General features: G+C 43.8%; 1 long non-coding RNA gene across 3 annotated transcripts in view; it reads right to left on the reverse strand.

The window, feature by feature from the left end:
• Positions 1-12640, reverse strand: part of LOC104007004 (uncharacterized) — a 46489-nt gene that overhangs the window by 6781 nt on the left and 27068 nt on the right. For 2 of the 3 annotated variants that reach the window (XR_008548676.1, XR_008548675.1), the window contains one exon: positions 3144-3330. The exons of the other annotated variant lie outside the window; for it this stretch is intronic. This is a non-coding gene — a long non-coding RNA (uncharacterized LOC104007004). The remainder of the gene's footprint in view (positions 1-3143; positions 3331-12640) is intronic. 3 annotated transcript variants of the gene reach the window in all.

Here is a 12640-nt window from a genome sequence, read left to right on the forward strand (position 1 = left end):
AGCAAGATGCTGTCTCAAAAAAAAAATTAATTAATTAAATAAACATATATATGAAGAAAATGTAAAAGGAATGTTTATACAATCATGGGGTAGAGTAAGACTTTCTCAGCATTACACCAAAGATAGAAATAATAAGATTTTGATGAGCTTGGTTAATGTAGTAGATACCTTAAAAGGCAAATCCCCTCCAAAACGGAGTTAGCTCAGGAGACAAAAACTCTGCCCTATACCCAATCCATAGAACTGGATTCTTAGCAACTATGTTAGAACGACATGATTCTACTCCACTAGCCCTTGATACTGGACCCAACCTGAAGCAATCAGATTTCCTTTACAGGGTATTTGGACTTGGAACAAAGAGCTCTGGTTCAGTCCAGCTGCTCTATTCAGTAGGAAACAGGTAAACACAAAAGAGATGAAATGGTCGTTTTCCACCCATCTTGTACCTGTGAAGCAAAGAAAGCTGTATTGTCGAGAGATAAAAGTGAAGCAGATGCACAGAGAAATGCAGATGTGGAGAGAGCACATTATGGCATTTCAGGTACTTGACTTCAGTACCTGGCTGCATTGTTGTCCTTGGGTGTAAGGAGCTACATGTATCAATACATGCATTGGAAAGCTTTTGCGCGCCTCTCCTTTCTCACATCTGGTTGTGATGCAAATGATTCCACATAGACTTTTACTCTTTTTCTCTCTCGGTATCTCACCTCAGGAGTGGGCAGGCCGGGCGCGTTGGCTCACGCCTGTAATCCCAGCACTTTGGGAGACCGAGGCGGGCAGATCACCTGGGGTCAGGAGTTCCACACCAGCCTGGTCAACATGGCGAAACCCCATCTCTACTAAAAACACAAAAACTAGCCAGGCTTGGTGGTGGGTGCCTGTAGTCTCAGTTACTCAGGAGGCCGAGGCACGAGAATCGCCTGAATCCAGGAATCCAGAGGCAGAGACTGCAGTGAACCAAGATTGCGCCATTGCACTCCAAATTGGGTGACACAGCACGACTGAATCTCAAAAAAAAAAAAAGAGAGAGAGAGTGGGTCACACTCTCTTGATTCCTGCCCATGGTCTTTAGTGGTGCCTTGGTGTAGGACAACGCAGGAGCCCACTGGGACTGACTGAGGCACCCAGAAGTGTTCACCACCAGTGGGGAGAATGCTTTCTCTTTTGTCCCTCAGATAGAGATCTGCAGGTGTCAGCAGAAATAAACACCAATCTCCTGCAACAGGGCCAACCCAATAATGCAGTCTAGCATTGCCTTTTTCTCCTTCCTGACTTCACTTTCCTTGGCCCCTCACTCCTGCTCCCTGGAATCGCATACCAAATCAAGCACCTGCATGCAGCCCTAGGCCCAGGCTCTGCTTTGGGGGAAACCCAGAAGAAGCAAGTGTGGCCACAGAAGTGGCCATAGAAAGAATGCCCTCGAGACAGGATTCTAAACCTGGATTACCCACTGGTCAGGCAGCAAAAAGAAATCCATCACTGGTAACAGGTGAGAGGGCTATACTCTCTGGTAGCTTCACAAAATGGCTTCCCTGATTGCCACTGTCTACATTTGATTGGAACGTGGTGGAGGCAGAAGGCAAAGAATACGTGGTATTCTAGCACTGGAAGAGGTTGCAACAGTCATCATAAAAATTATTTTTAAAATGAATTATAGAATGGCTTGGCTTTGGTTAGCTGCTTTTAAACTCTTGATAAAAGAAATCAACATACTCAGCCGGGTGCGGTGGCTCACGCCTATAATCCTAGCACTTTGGGAGGCCGAGGAAGGTGGATCATGAAGTCAGGAAATCAAGACTAGCCTGGCCAACATGGTGAAACCCCATCTCTACTAAAAATACAAAAATTAGCTGGAGATGGTGGTGCGCACCTGTAGTCCCAGCTACTCAGGAGGCTAAGGCAGGAGAATAGCTTGAACCCGGGAGGCAGAGGTTGCAGTGAGCCAAGATTGTGCCACTGCTGCACTCCAGCATGGGGACAGAGTGAGACTCTGTCTCAAAAAAAAAAAAAAAAAGAAAAGAAATCAACATACTCATGTTATGTAGCTTCCCACTATAAAAATAAGAGTCCTCCATGGCAGTGGATACTCCGAGGCCTGGCATAGTGGTTCACACAGCACTTTGGGAGGCCAAGGCAGGCAGATCACCTGAGGTAAGGAGTTCGAGACCATCCTGGCCAACATGGCAAAACCCCATCTCTACTGAAAATACAAAAATTAGCCGGGCATGGTGGTGCTTGCCTGTAGTCACAGCTACTCGGGAGGTTGAGGCAGGAGAATCGCTTGAACCTGGGAGGCAGAGGTTGCAGTGAGCCGAGATCATGCCACTGTACTCCAGTCTGGGTGACAGAGCGAGACTCCATCTCAAATAATAATAATAATAAAAGACACTTCCAAATAAAAGACAGTCTTTTTGATAATTGGTGCTGGATAGCCATGTGAAAAAAACAAGCTTTGACCTCTACTTCACACGACACCCCCAAATTAATTCTAGATGGATCATGGACATAAATGTAGAGGGTAAAAAAATTAAGCTTCTAGGAGAAAACACAGATCCTATTTATGACCTTGGGATTAAATGGAACAGAGGGCACTAGCTGTAAGAGAAGGTTAAGTTGGACTTCATTAGGAACTTCTGTTCCTCAAAAGACACTACTGGGAGAGTTAAAAAGCAAGCCAAAAACTTGGAACATAGTTCAACACAATACTTAGATCTACAGTATAAAAAAATTCCTACAAATCACTAAGAAAAAAACCCCACATTGCCCAATTTTAAAAAACTGTACCCAAAACTCTTTTCACAATGAAGATAAACGAAGGGCAAAATGCATAGGAAAAGGCAATTAAGTCATTATTCATCAAGGAAACGCACAAACTATAATCTGATACTATTACACTCCCATGAGAATGACTTAAATTCAAAGGACTGTCAACACAAAGTAAGTACTCGATGATGTGGAGCATCTGGAACATTTTATGTTGTGGTGGGGGAGTTTAAGTCAGTACAACCAGTTTGGAAAACCGGCAGTTTTTATCTAAAATTATATGCACATGACTCAGCAAATTCTACTCCTGAAAAATTCTACTCCCAGAACAAATGAGCATTTATATACACCAGAAGTTGTATATAAGAATTTTCACCAACCTGGGCAACACGGTGAAACCCTGTCTCTACTAAAAAGTACAAAAAGTAGCCGAGTGTGGTGGCGAGCACCTGTAGTCCCGGTTACTCAGGAGGCTGAAGTGAGATAATTGCTTGAACCTGGGAGGCAGACGTTGCCATGAGCCGAGATCACGCCACTGCACTCTAGCCTGGTCGATAGAGTGAGACCCTGTCTCAGAAAAAGAAAAAAGAAGAATTTTCATAGTCGTTTTATCATAATAGCACAAACTGAAAATAGCCCAAATACCCATCGATAGGAGAAGAAATAAATAAGTCGTAATATACTGTGTAATGCTAAACAGCAACTAACGAGTACTGCTGCTTTGGGCCAGGCATAGTGGCTCATGCCTCTAATCCCAGCTCTTTGGGAGGCCGAGGTGAGTGGATCACTTGAGATCAGGAGTTCGAGACTAGCCTGGTCAACATGGTGAAACCCCGTCTCTACTAAAAATACAAAAATTAGCCGGGTATGGTGGCGCATGCCTGTCGTCCCAGCTACTCAGGAGCCTGATGCAGGAGAATCACTTGAACCCAGGAGGCGAAGGTTGCAGTGGGCCGAGATCACACCACTGCACTCCAGCCTGAGTGACAAAGTGAGACTCTGTCTCAGAAAAAAAAAAAGAACTACTGCTTTGCACAACATGCACGTATCTCCCAGACATCATGATCACAAGCCATGAATCCATTTAGGTAAGGTTAAATAGGGAAAATGAATTTCTGGTGAAAGAAGTAAAATAGTGATACCATTGTGGGGGAAATGCTGATTGTGGGAAGGCATGAAGAAGCCTTCTGAAATGCTAGAAATGGTCTGCAACTTGATTGAGCAGTAGTTACAAGGGTGTATAAGTATGTCATAAACATATATCAAGCTCTACGTTTAGATGTGTTTACTTTGCTGCATGTGAGTTATACTTTGGGGGAAAAACTAAATAAACAAAAAAAGCGGGGTAAATGAAAAGAAAACAATCCTCATTTCCTGTAGCTGTAGAGAAATATATGCTGAAAAATCAGGCCCAGGATTCAACGGTAAGAGCAGCAAAACTGCAAAGGAGACTGAAAGCACAGCCTCAAAAAGTCTATGCCGGGCTGGGCACGGTGGCTCATGCCTGTAATCTCAGCACTTTGGGAAGCCACGGCAGGCGGATCATGAGGTCAGGAGATCAAGACTATCCTGGCTAACACGGTGAAACCCCATCTCTAGTAAAAATACAAAAAAATTAGCCAGGTGTGGTGGCACGCACCTGCAGCCCCAGCTACTCAGGAGGCTGAGGCAGGAGAATTGCTTGAACTCGGGAGGCAGAGGTTGCAGTGAGCCAAGATCGTGCCACTGCACTCCAGCCTGGGTGAAAGAGCGAGACTCCATCTAAAAAAAAAAAAAAAATTCTATGCCAAAGCTGAGGACTTGATAGGAAAAGTGATTTCCTGAAAGCTGGCATAGTGACATTTGGGTAGATAACCTCAGCATCTGGAACCCACAAATTCCCCCGAATCTTCTGCCAGAAGAAGCCGTACTCTCCTTCTTGCTAGAGAGGAAAATTCCACAATCCCTGGAAGCTTTGCAGAAACCTCACCTGAGTCAGGTGTCTTGGAGGACAATGCTTTTTTTCTGTCCAAGATCTGCCACCACATCCTTCACTGCCTTAGGAATAGCAAGGGTCTAGAGGGAAAATGCATTTCCTACTCTAGAAGGAAATGGCTTACACAATCAAAACAATTACAGGACCAAAATAAGAAGTACTAGCAAGAATGGATGAACATGTATGAGAGTGAATCTCAAGGGTATTGAACCAGGAGAGTGATGAGGGGATAAAATATAAATCTGTGCAGTGGCCAGGTGTGGTGGCTCACACCTGTAATCCAGCATTTTGGGAGGCTGAGGCAGGAGGATCATTTGATGTGAGGAGTTCGAGACTGGTCTGGTCAACATGGTGAAATTCTGTCTCTACTAAAAATACAAAAAAAAAAAAAATGAGCTGGGTGTGGTGGTGGGCACCTGTAATCCCAGCTCCTCAGGATGCTGAGGCATGAGAATCACTTGAACCTGGGAGGCAGAGGTTGTAGTGAGCTGAGATTGTGTTACTGCACTCCAGCCTAGCGACAGAGTGAGATTCCATCTCAAAAAAAAAAGCAGTGAAAAGCTTGACGACACTGGAGCACTCTCCTATGACTTGGGGTTTAGCCTCCTGGAAAAAAAATATGGAGTCATACTTTTTTATTTTTCTTTTTATTTTTTTGAGACAGGGTCTCACCCTGTCACCCAGGCTGGAGTGCAGAGGCGTGATCATGGCTCACTTCAACCTCCATCTCCTGGGCTCAAGCCACCCTCCTGCCTCAGCCCCCCAAGTAGCTGGGACCACAGGAGTGTACCACCATACCCAGCTAAACATTTTCTTATTTTTTGTGGAGACGGGATCTTGCCATGTTGCACAAGCTGGTCTTGAACTCCTGGACTCAAGCAATCCTCCTGGAATTATAGGTGTGAGCCACTGCATCCCACCAGAGTTACTCTAATATGCTGCTCTTGATGCTTGGCCATGTTGATGTCCTATGTAAATGAGGTGGAGAAGCCAGAACTACTTTGGCAGAATATTGAGGAGGGAGTAATAAGGCACATGGCAGTGAAAATGTTAAAACAAAAACATATGTATTACACTTATTAAATATGATCAGAAAACCCACTATCTGATTATATTTCCCAGGAATCCCTGAAAGATATTTGCTTCACTAAAGCAGTAAGAAATGCACCAAGGAAGTTTGTACTGGGATCTTTCAGAAACTCAATGACACATTTCTTCTATACGTTGAAGAGATGCAGTCTTGAAACTGGCCTTCTAGTATCAATGGACATAATAAGATTCTGGAATGGCAGAGGCCAGGGAGTGGCACCTAACAGAGGCAATACGGACATCACTGCTATAATAGATAGCAAGGCTGGAATGGCGATCAGAGTGGCTTGACCTACAGACATCTGTGGTGATGGTTAATAGATCATGCTGTTCCTAGGAGCAAGACAGATGGATACCCAATCAATCAGGATGTTACTTATTTACCTTATAAAATAAAACACAAAACAATTGAAGAGAAGACTGACATCGGCTGCAAAGTGGAAAAATATTGTGGTCTCTCACCCAGTTTTTAGCCAGTTCATAGGTGACAGCCTGTGATCAAAGAGGAGTATATGTCTCCTTGAGGAAGGACCATCTAAAACCTGCTTAAGTATGTACGATAAACATTCCCCCAATTATTCCCCAAAAGCTCTTGCAGCCATTTACTAAAAAAACTGTACACTGGGGAAAGGCATTTTCCAGGCATTTTGAGGACTATTACATAACAGGGTCTGAACTGCCACCAAAACAAGCAAACATAAAATGCCATCATAGACCACTGGGTAGAGAAAGGACGTATGGAGGCCAGGTAATAAATGCAGTTCTGGCCCTAGTCCTCGTTACCGTGCGTATTAGTCCGTTTTCACGCTGCTGCTGAAGATGTACCCAAGACTGGGCAATTTACAAAAGAAAGAGATTTAATGACTTACAGTTCCACATGGCTGGGGAGGCCTCCCAATCATGGCGGAAGGCAAGAAGGAGCAAGTCACATTCCCCGTGGATGGCGGCAGGCAGAGAGAGAGACTGGGCAGGGAAACTCCCCCTTATAATACCGAAGAATCTCATGAGACTTATTCGCTATCACGAGAACAGCATGGGAAAGACCTGCCCCCGTGATTCAATTACCTCCCACCGAGTCCCTCCCACAACACGTGGGAATTCAAGATGAGATTTGGGTGGGGACACAGAGAAGCCATATCACTGTGAGTCCAAAAATTCTACAAAATAGAATCCTGAAGAATAGGAAATAACCTATTCTGTGGCTATATCCCCAGTTCTCATATGTGAAGTTTGAATGGACACACTTAACAGCTGGCCAAATTTTTACAGCCCCTGACCTATTGTCAAAAGTTATTGACCTATTACCAAAAGTTATTATGGTAAGAGTAGCTAGAAAATAACCCTGAAAAACGCCTCCTGCCACCAAAGTGCCAAGATAGCAAATCAGAAACACATCCCAAGAGGAATTCTGGGAATAAGCACAACTCAGATATTTAAAGGATGCAGACGTGTTGGTTTCCATCACATCCCTGTTTAATTTACCTATATGACTCCTGCAAATACCAGATAGATCATGATGGCTAATAGTGACATATTTTTTTCATTTTCATTTTAGCCACCCTCAGTCCCCCAACCAGGGTCCCCATCTTCCCTCCCCATCCCTGCTTAACCTCACTCAGAGCAGCCAAGCCCTCAGTCCCCAGCCCCAACTCTCAGCTTTCCTCCCTCATGACTTTGGGATCTGCATGGCTGTCCTTTCACACATCCCAGCAGCTTTTGATGCCAAGAACTCCATCACTGCTCCTTGATGCTTCTCCCTTTTCCACCGCTAGGACACCACCCTTACCTGGTTCACCTCCTACTTGGGCATCCAGAGTATTTGTCACTTTCTTGTGTTCTCTGCCATCTTTGAGATGTTAGGAGCCCCAGGGCTCAGTCTCAGGCCTTGTTCTCCACTGTGTTCTGGGAAGACGTCATCCTCTCTCCCAGCTTCAGTGCCTCCATCCCCCACCACACACTGATGCTTCCTGGACCATCTTTGTCTTTAGCCCATAAGATGCTTCTAGGTCCCTGCCCCCAGGGTCCAGCCCCCTCAGAGTGAACATGTCCCAAACCTCCCTTTGTACCTTCCCTGTGTATCTGCTCCTCCTAGTTGCCTAGACTTGAGCCCCATTCTCTACGGCCTGGACCATGCCCATCCTCCTTCGAGGCCTCCCCACCCTCAGTCTTCCCCTCTGGCCCAGCCCTCTCGCCAGCCCCTAAGGAATATTCCAGATACACAGATCTGTCTGACACCCTCCTTACTGGCACTTGGAGGTCTTCACAGTCCCACATTTTCCTTTCCCTAATCTCACCCATGCATGGGAGGCTTCGTGGGACACAGCACAGTTTTGCAAGGTTCAGCTCTAAGACCATCTCCTCCAAGGAGCCTTCCCTTTCTCCTCCCAGGTGAGTACCCCTCCCCACTTCCTCATTCCACCAGGTCCTGACCATACCCTCCTGGCAGTGTCTGTACCCCGCTCTGTCACTCCCACACCTCCTCTGATGCTTGGCCAGCCGTGTGGAACAGGTGGTAGGGACAGATGAATGAATGAATGAATGAATGAATGGAGTGAATGATGGAAAGTGGTCCGGAGGCAGGGGCTCAGAGCAAGGAGAGGGATAGACCAGTCTTCAGAGGAGCTCCCCTAGCCCTTGAAGTCCCTGCCGCCACCTGAAGTAATGGTGATATATTAAATTTAACCACCTGGTAGCTTCAACTGCAGTTGAGGGGCTGAATGTAGCATCTTGAATAAAAAAAATCAACACAAGCTCTAGCACATGGTGTATAGCTCTTGATCTTACAAACATGTTCTTTTCAATATCTCACTATAAAGATCAAAAAACTTTACTTTTACATGAGAAAGTCAGAAGTACATTTTACTATCTTGACCCAGGGTCAATAAACTCTTCTGCTTTCTTCATAATATGGTCCACAAAATTCTTGATGATCTCAATATTTTCTAGGAAATCAAGCGGGTCCACTATGATATCATACTACATTGACTTGGTGAATAAAAAGGGACAAGTTAGCCGGGCATGGTTGTGTGCACCTGTAATCTCAGCTACTTGGGAGGCTGAGGTGAGAGGTCACTTGAGCCTGGGAGACTGAGGCTGCAGTGAGCCATGATCGTGCTACAGCACTGCAGCCTGGGAGACAGAGCAAGACCCTGTCTCAAAAAAAAAAAAAAAAAAAAAGAAAGTGACAAGTACTCTGGATGCCCAAGTAGAACCCATGTATGCCAGAGGATGGCAGATAAATACTATAAAGGTTTTGGAGGTCCAATATTCTGAGAAGTCATGGATAGTCCTAAGGAACAGGAAAACTTGTTGCACCTTACACATCTACCACTAAGAAAGAGGCACAGAGCTTGGCAGGCCTGTTTAGATTTCGGCATATACTGAATTTGGGAATATTGTTCCAACCCATTTATTAAGTGATTCAGAAGGCTGCCAGCTTTGAGTGGGTCCAAAAGGAAGAGAAGACACATCAGCAGTTTTAGGCCACTTGGGTCATATGCTAACTGTGAATCGATGTTAGAGGCATCCTTGATATTTAATAATTTAAGCATATTGTAGGTTGCTGGCAAACTTTAATAGAAGAGTTACAATCCAGATTCTGACAGAATGTGATCCTTCCGGGGGCAGAGAAGGTGATGTTTGTCATTTGGAAAGCAACTTCAGCGTGCTACTAGGCCCTAAGAGAGACTAAGCTTCTGACATGGGACACCAAATGACTGTGTGACCAGAGCTACCCATCATGGATATAACAGCCATTAAACTATATATTCAGATGAGTGAAGCAGCAATTCCTTATAAAATGTAAATGGTGCACACAAAATAAAGTCCAGCATGTCCATGGACCACAAGCAAATTACATAAGCAGGTGACCCAAGCTCCATTGTCTCTTATTTCTTTTTCTTTTCTTTTTTTTTTTTTTTTTAAACTGAGTTTCACTCTGTTGCCCAGGCCAGATCATGCAATGGTGCAATCTCGGCTCACTGCAACCTCTGCCTCCTGGGTTCAGGCGATTCTTCTGCCTCAGCCTCCTAAGTAGCTGGGATTATGGGAGCCCACCACCATGCCCAGCTAATTTTTGTATTTTTATTACAGATGGGGTTTCACCATGTTGGCCAGGCTGGTCTCGAACTCCTGACCTCAGGTGATCCACCCGCCCCAGCCTCCCAAAGTGCTAGGATTACAGGCATGAGCCACCGCGCCCAGACCCATGTCTCCTATTTCTACTGCAACAATGCCTCACTTTGCACCTATGACCAACTGATGGGGGAAGATATGACTTAGGCTTGGTTGTCAGATGGGTTCACTCAGGATGTTGTTGTGAGCCACGAACGGACTGCTGGAACACACAACTCTACCCAAGAATGGTGCAAAAGGAGAGCAGTAAGGGAAAAATCCTTCCAGAGGCACAGCTATGTGTGCTAATGAAATTTAGCATTTTCTTTAATTATATAGGTAGACAATAAACCACAGTAATACTGACATTGTGATGAACAGAAATCATAAATATTTTCATTTTACATTATTACTTATGGCTATCACTATTTTGAAACTGTCATAGTGATGATATCTTGTTATTTAATTCATTAATAAGGTAAACATTTACTGTATATTAATATAAGTTGTTTCTTTTATAATTCTATATATTTTATCTTATGCCTTTAAGAATGTTATTTTGAGAGAGTTTTACTAAATAGTTATATTTAACAGAAAAGATCAATACAAGCTCTGGCACACAATGTATAACTTGATCTTCCAAACATTCTTTTTGGCCAGGCGTGGTGGCTCATGCCTGTTATCCCAGCACTTTGGGAGGCCGAGGCAGGTGGATCACCTGAGGTCGGGAGTTCAAGACCAGCCTGACCAACACGGTGAAACCCTGTCTCTACTAAAAAGAAAATACAAAGTTAGCCAGGAGTGGTGGTGTATGCCTGTAATCCCAGCTACTCAGGAGGCTAAGGCAGGAGAATCACTTGAACCTGGGAGGCGGAGGTTACAGTGAGCCAAGATCAAGCCACTGCACTCCAGCCTGAGCAACAAGAGTGAAACTGCATCTCAAAGAAACAAAAAACAAAAACAAAACCATGTTCTTTTTGATATCAATTATAAAGAGGGTTCACTAAGTGGTTAAGTTTAATATATCACCATTAGCCATCAAGATCCATCTGGTTTTTGCAGACTGCTAAAGGAGTCATAGCACAAACATAGTTGAGAACCCTGTCCCAAAGAAATTCACACAGAGGTGCCTAGGCATATGCAGGGATGTTTAGGCCAATGTTGTCTATCACTGACGGGAGTTGGTGGTAAACTATGTGTTCATCATTAGAATGAATAAGTTAAATGCTGAAGTTTATCCCACATTATGAAATACTATACATGTACATCTAAAACGTGAATTCATCTTAAAATGATACCATCGACTAAAAACAAAAAGAATACAGCAAGATCTATAGCACGGTGTACTTCATGACTATGTAAAACTTGCACATATAAAACACTATCTACATATATTTTATATGTATATATTTAAAAAATATATACATGTTCAAGGATATGTTATTAATGGCATCGCATTCTAGAGCAGGAGCCCAAGACTGGGAGTAGGTATAGGACAATAGAACTGGAAGAGGATATTGGAAAATACAAAAAAAAAAAAAAATTATAACATATCAGCAGCGCCTTAAATGAAACAGTGATAATAGTGTGTCACAAACCAAGAAGTATGTGTAGTCCAACTCTCTGATCCAAGGCCAAACAAATAAACCAAAAAACTCTACCATGAACAGAATGCAAAGGCAATTCTTTTTTTTTTTGAGACGGGGTCTCACTCCATTGCCCAGGCTAGAGTGCAGTGGCGAGATCACAGCTCACTGCAGCCTCAATCTTCTGGGGTTCAAGCGATCCTCCTGCCTCAGCCTCCCTCCCAAGTAGCTGGGATCACAGGTGCACACCACCACCTCCAGCTATTTTTTTTGTTTTTATTTAGTAGAGATGAGGACGCATTATGTTGCCCAGACTAATCTCAAACTCCTGGACTCAAGTGATCCTCCTGCCTCAGCCTCCCAAACTGCTTGGATTACAGGCATGAGCCACCACACCTGGCCACAAAGGCAAATTTAAAACTATGGAAAATATTTAAAAAACAAAAACAAAACAAACGGGCCAGGCCCGGTGGCTCAGACCTATAATTCCAGCACTTTGGGAAGCTGAGGCAGACAGATGGCTTGAGTTCACAAGTTTGAGACAAGCCTGGATGACGTAGGGAAACCTTGTCTCTACTAAAAATACAAAAATTAGCCAGGCGTGGTGGCACACACCTTTAGTCCCAGCTACTTGGGAGGCTGAAGCAGGAGGATCATTTGAGCCCAGGAGATTGAGGTTGCAGTAAGCTGAGATCACACCACTGCACTCCAGCCTGGATGACAGAGAGAAACCCTGTCTCAAAAAAAAAAAAAGTGTCGGGGGGGACTATTATCTTTAATATACAAGATTTTATCAATTAATAAGAAAAATAAATATTTTAAAGTAAAAAACTCAAAGCAGGTAATTAATAAGACATGAATACCTGACAAGAAAATGTTTAGATGCACAGGTAAAAATAAAATATCAGGTATTATCAAGGGAGAGGAAAATCTAACCCCTTAAACACTGCTAGTGGGAAAAAAATGTGGTACAAACTTTCTGGAAGAGAATTCAGCATACATTAAAAATGCCATAAAAATCTGCTCTAAAAACCTACAAATCTTTGGCACAGCATTTTCAGGTCTAGAAATAGATCTTAAGGAAATTTTAAAAGTACACAGATATTTAGTTACA

This window comes from Pan troglodytes, chromosome 5 (assembly GCF_028858775.2).
Source record: "Pan troglodytes isolate AG18354 chromosome 5, NHGRI_mPanTro3-v2.0_pri, whole genome shotgun sequence".
Lineage (NCBI taxonomy): Eukaryota > Metazoa > Chordata > Mammalia > Primates > Hominidae > Pan > Pan troglodytes.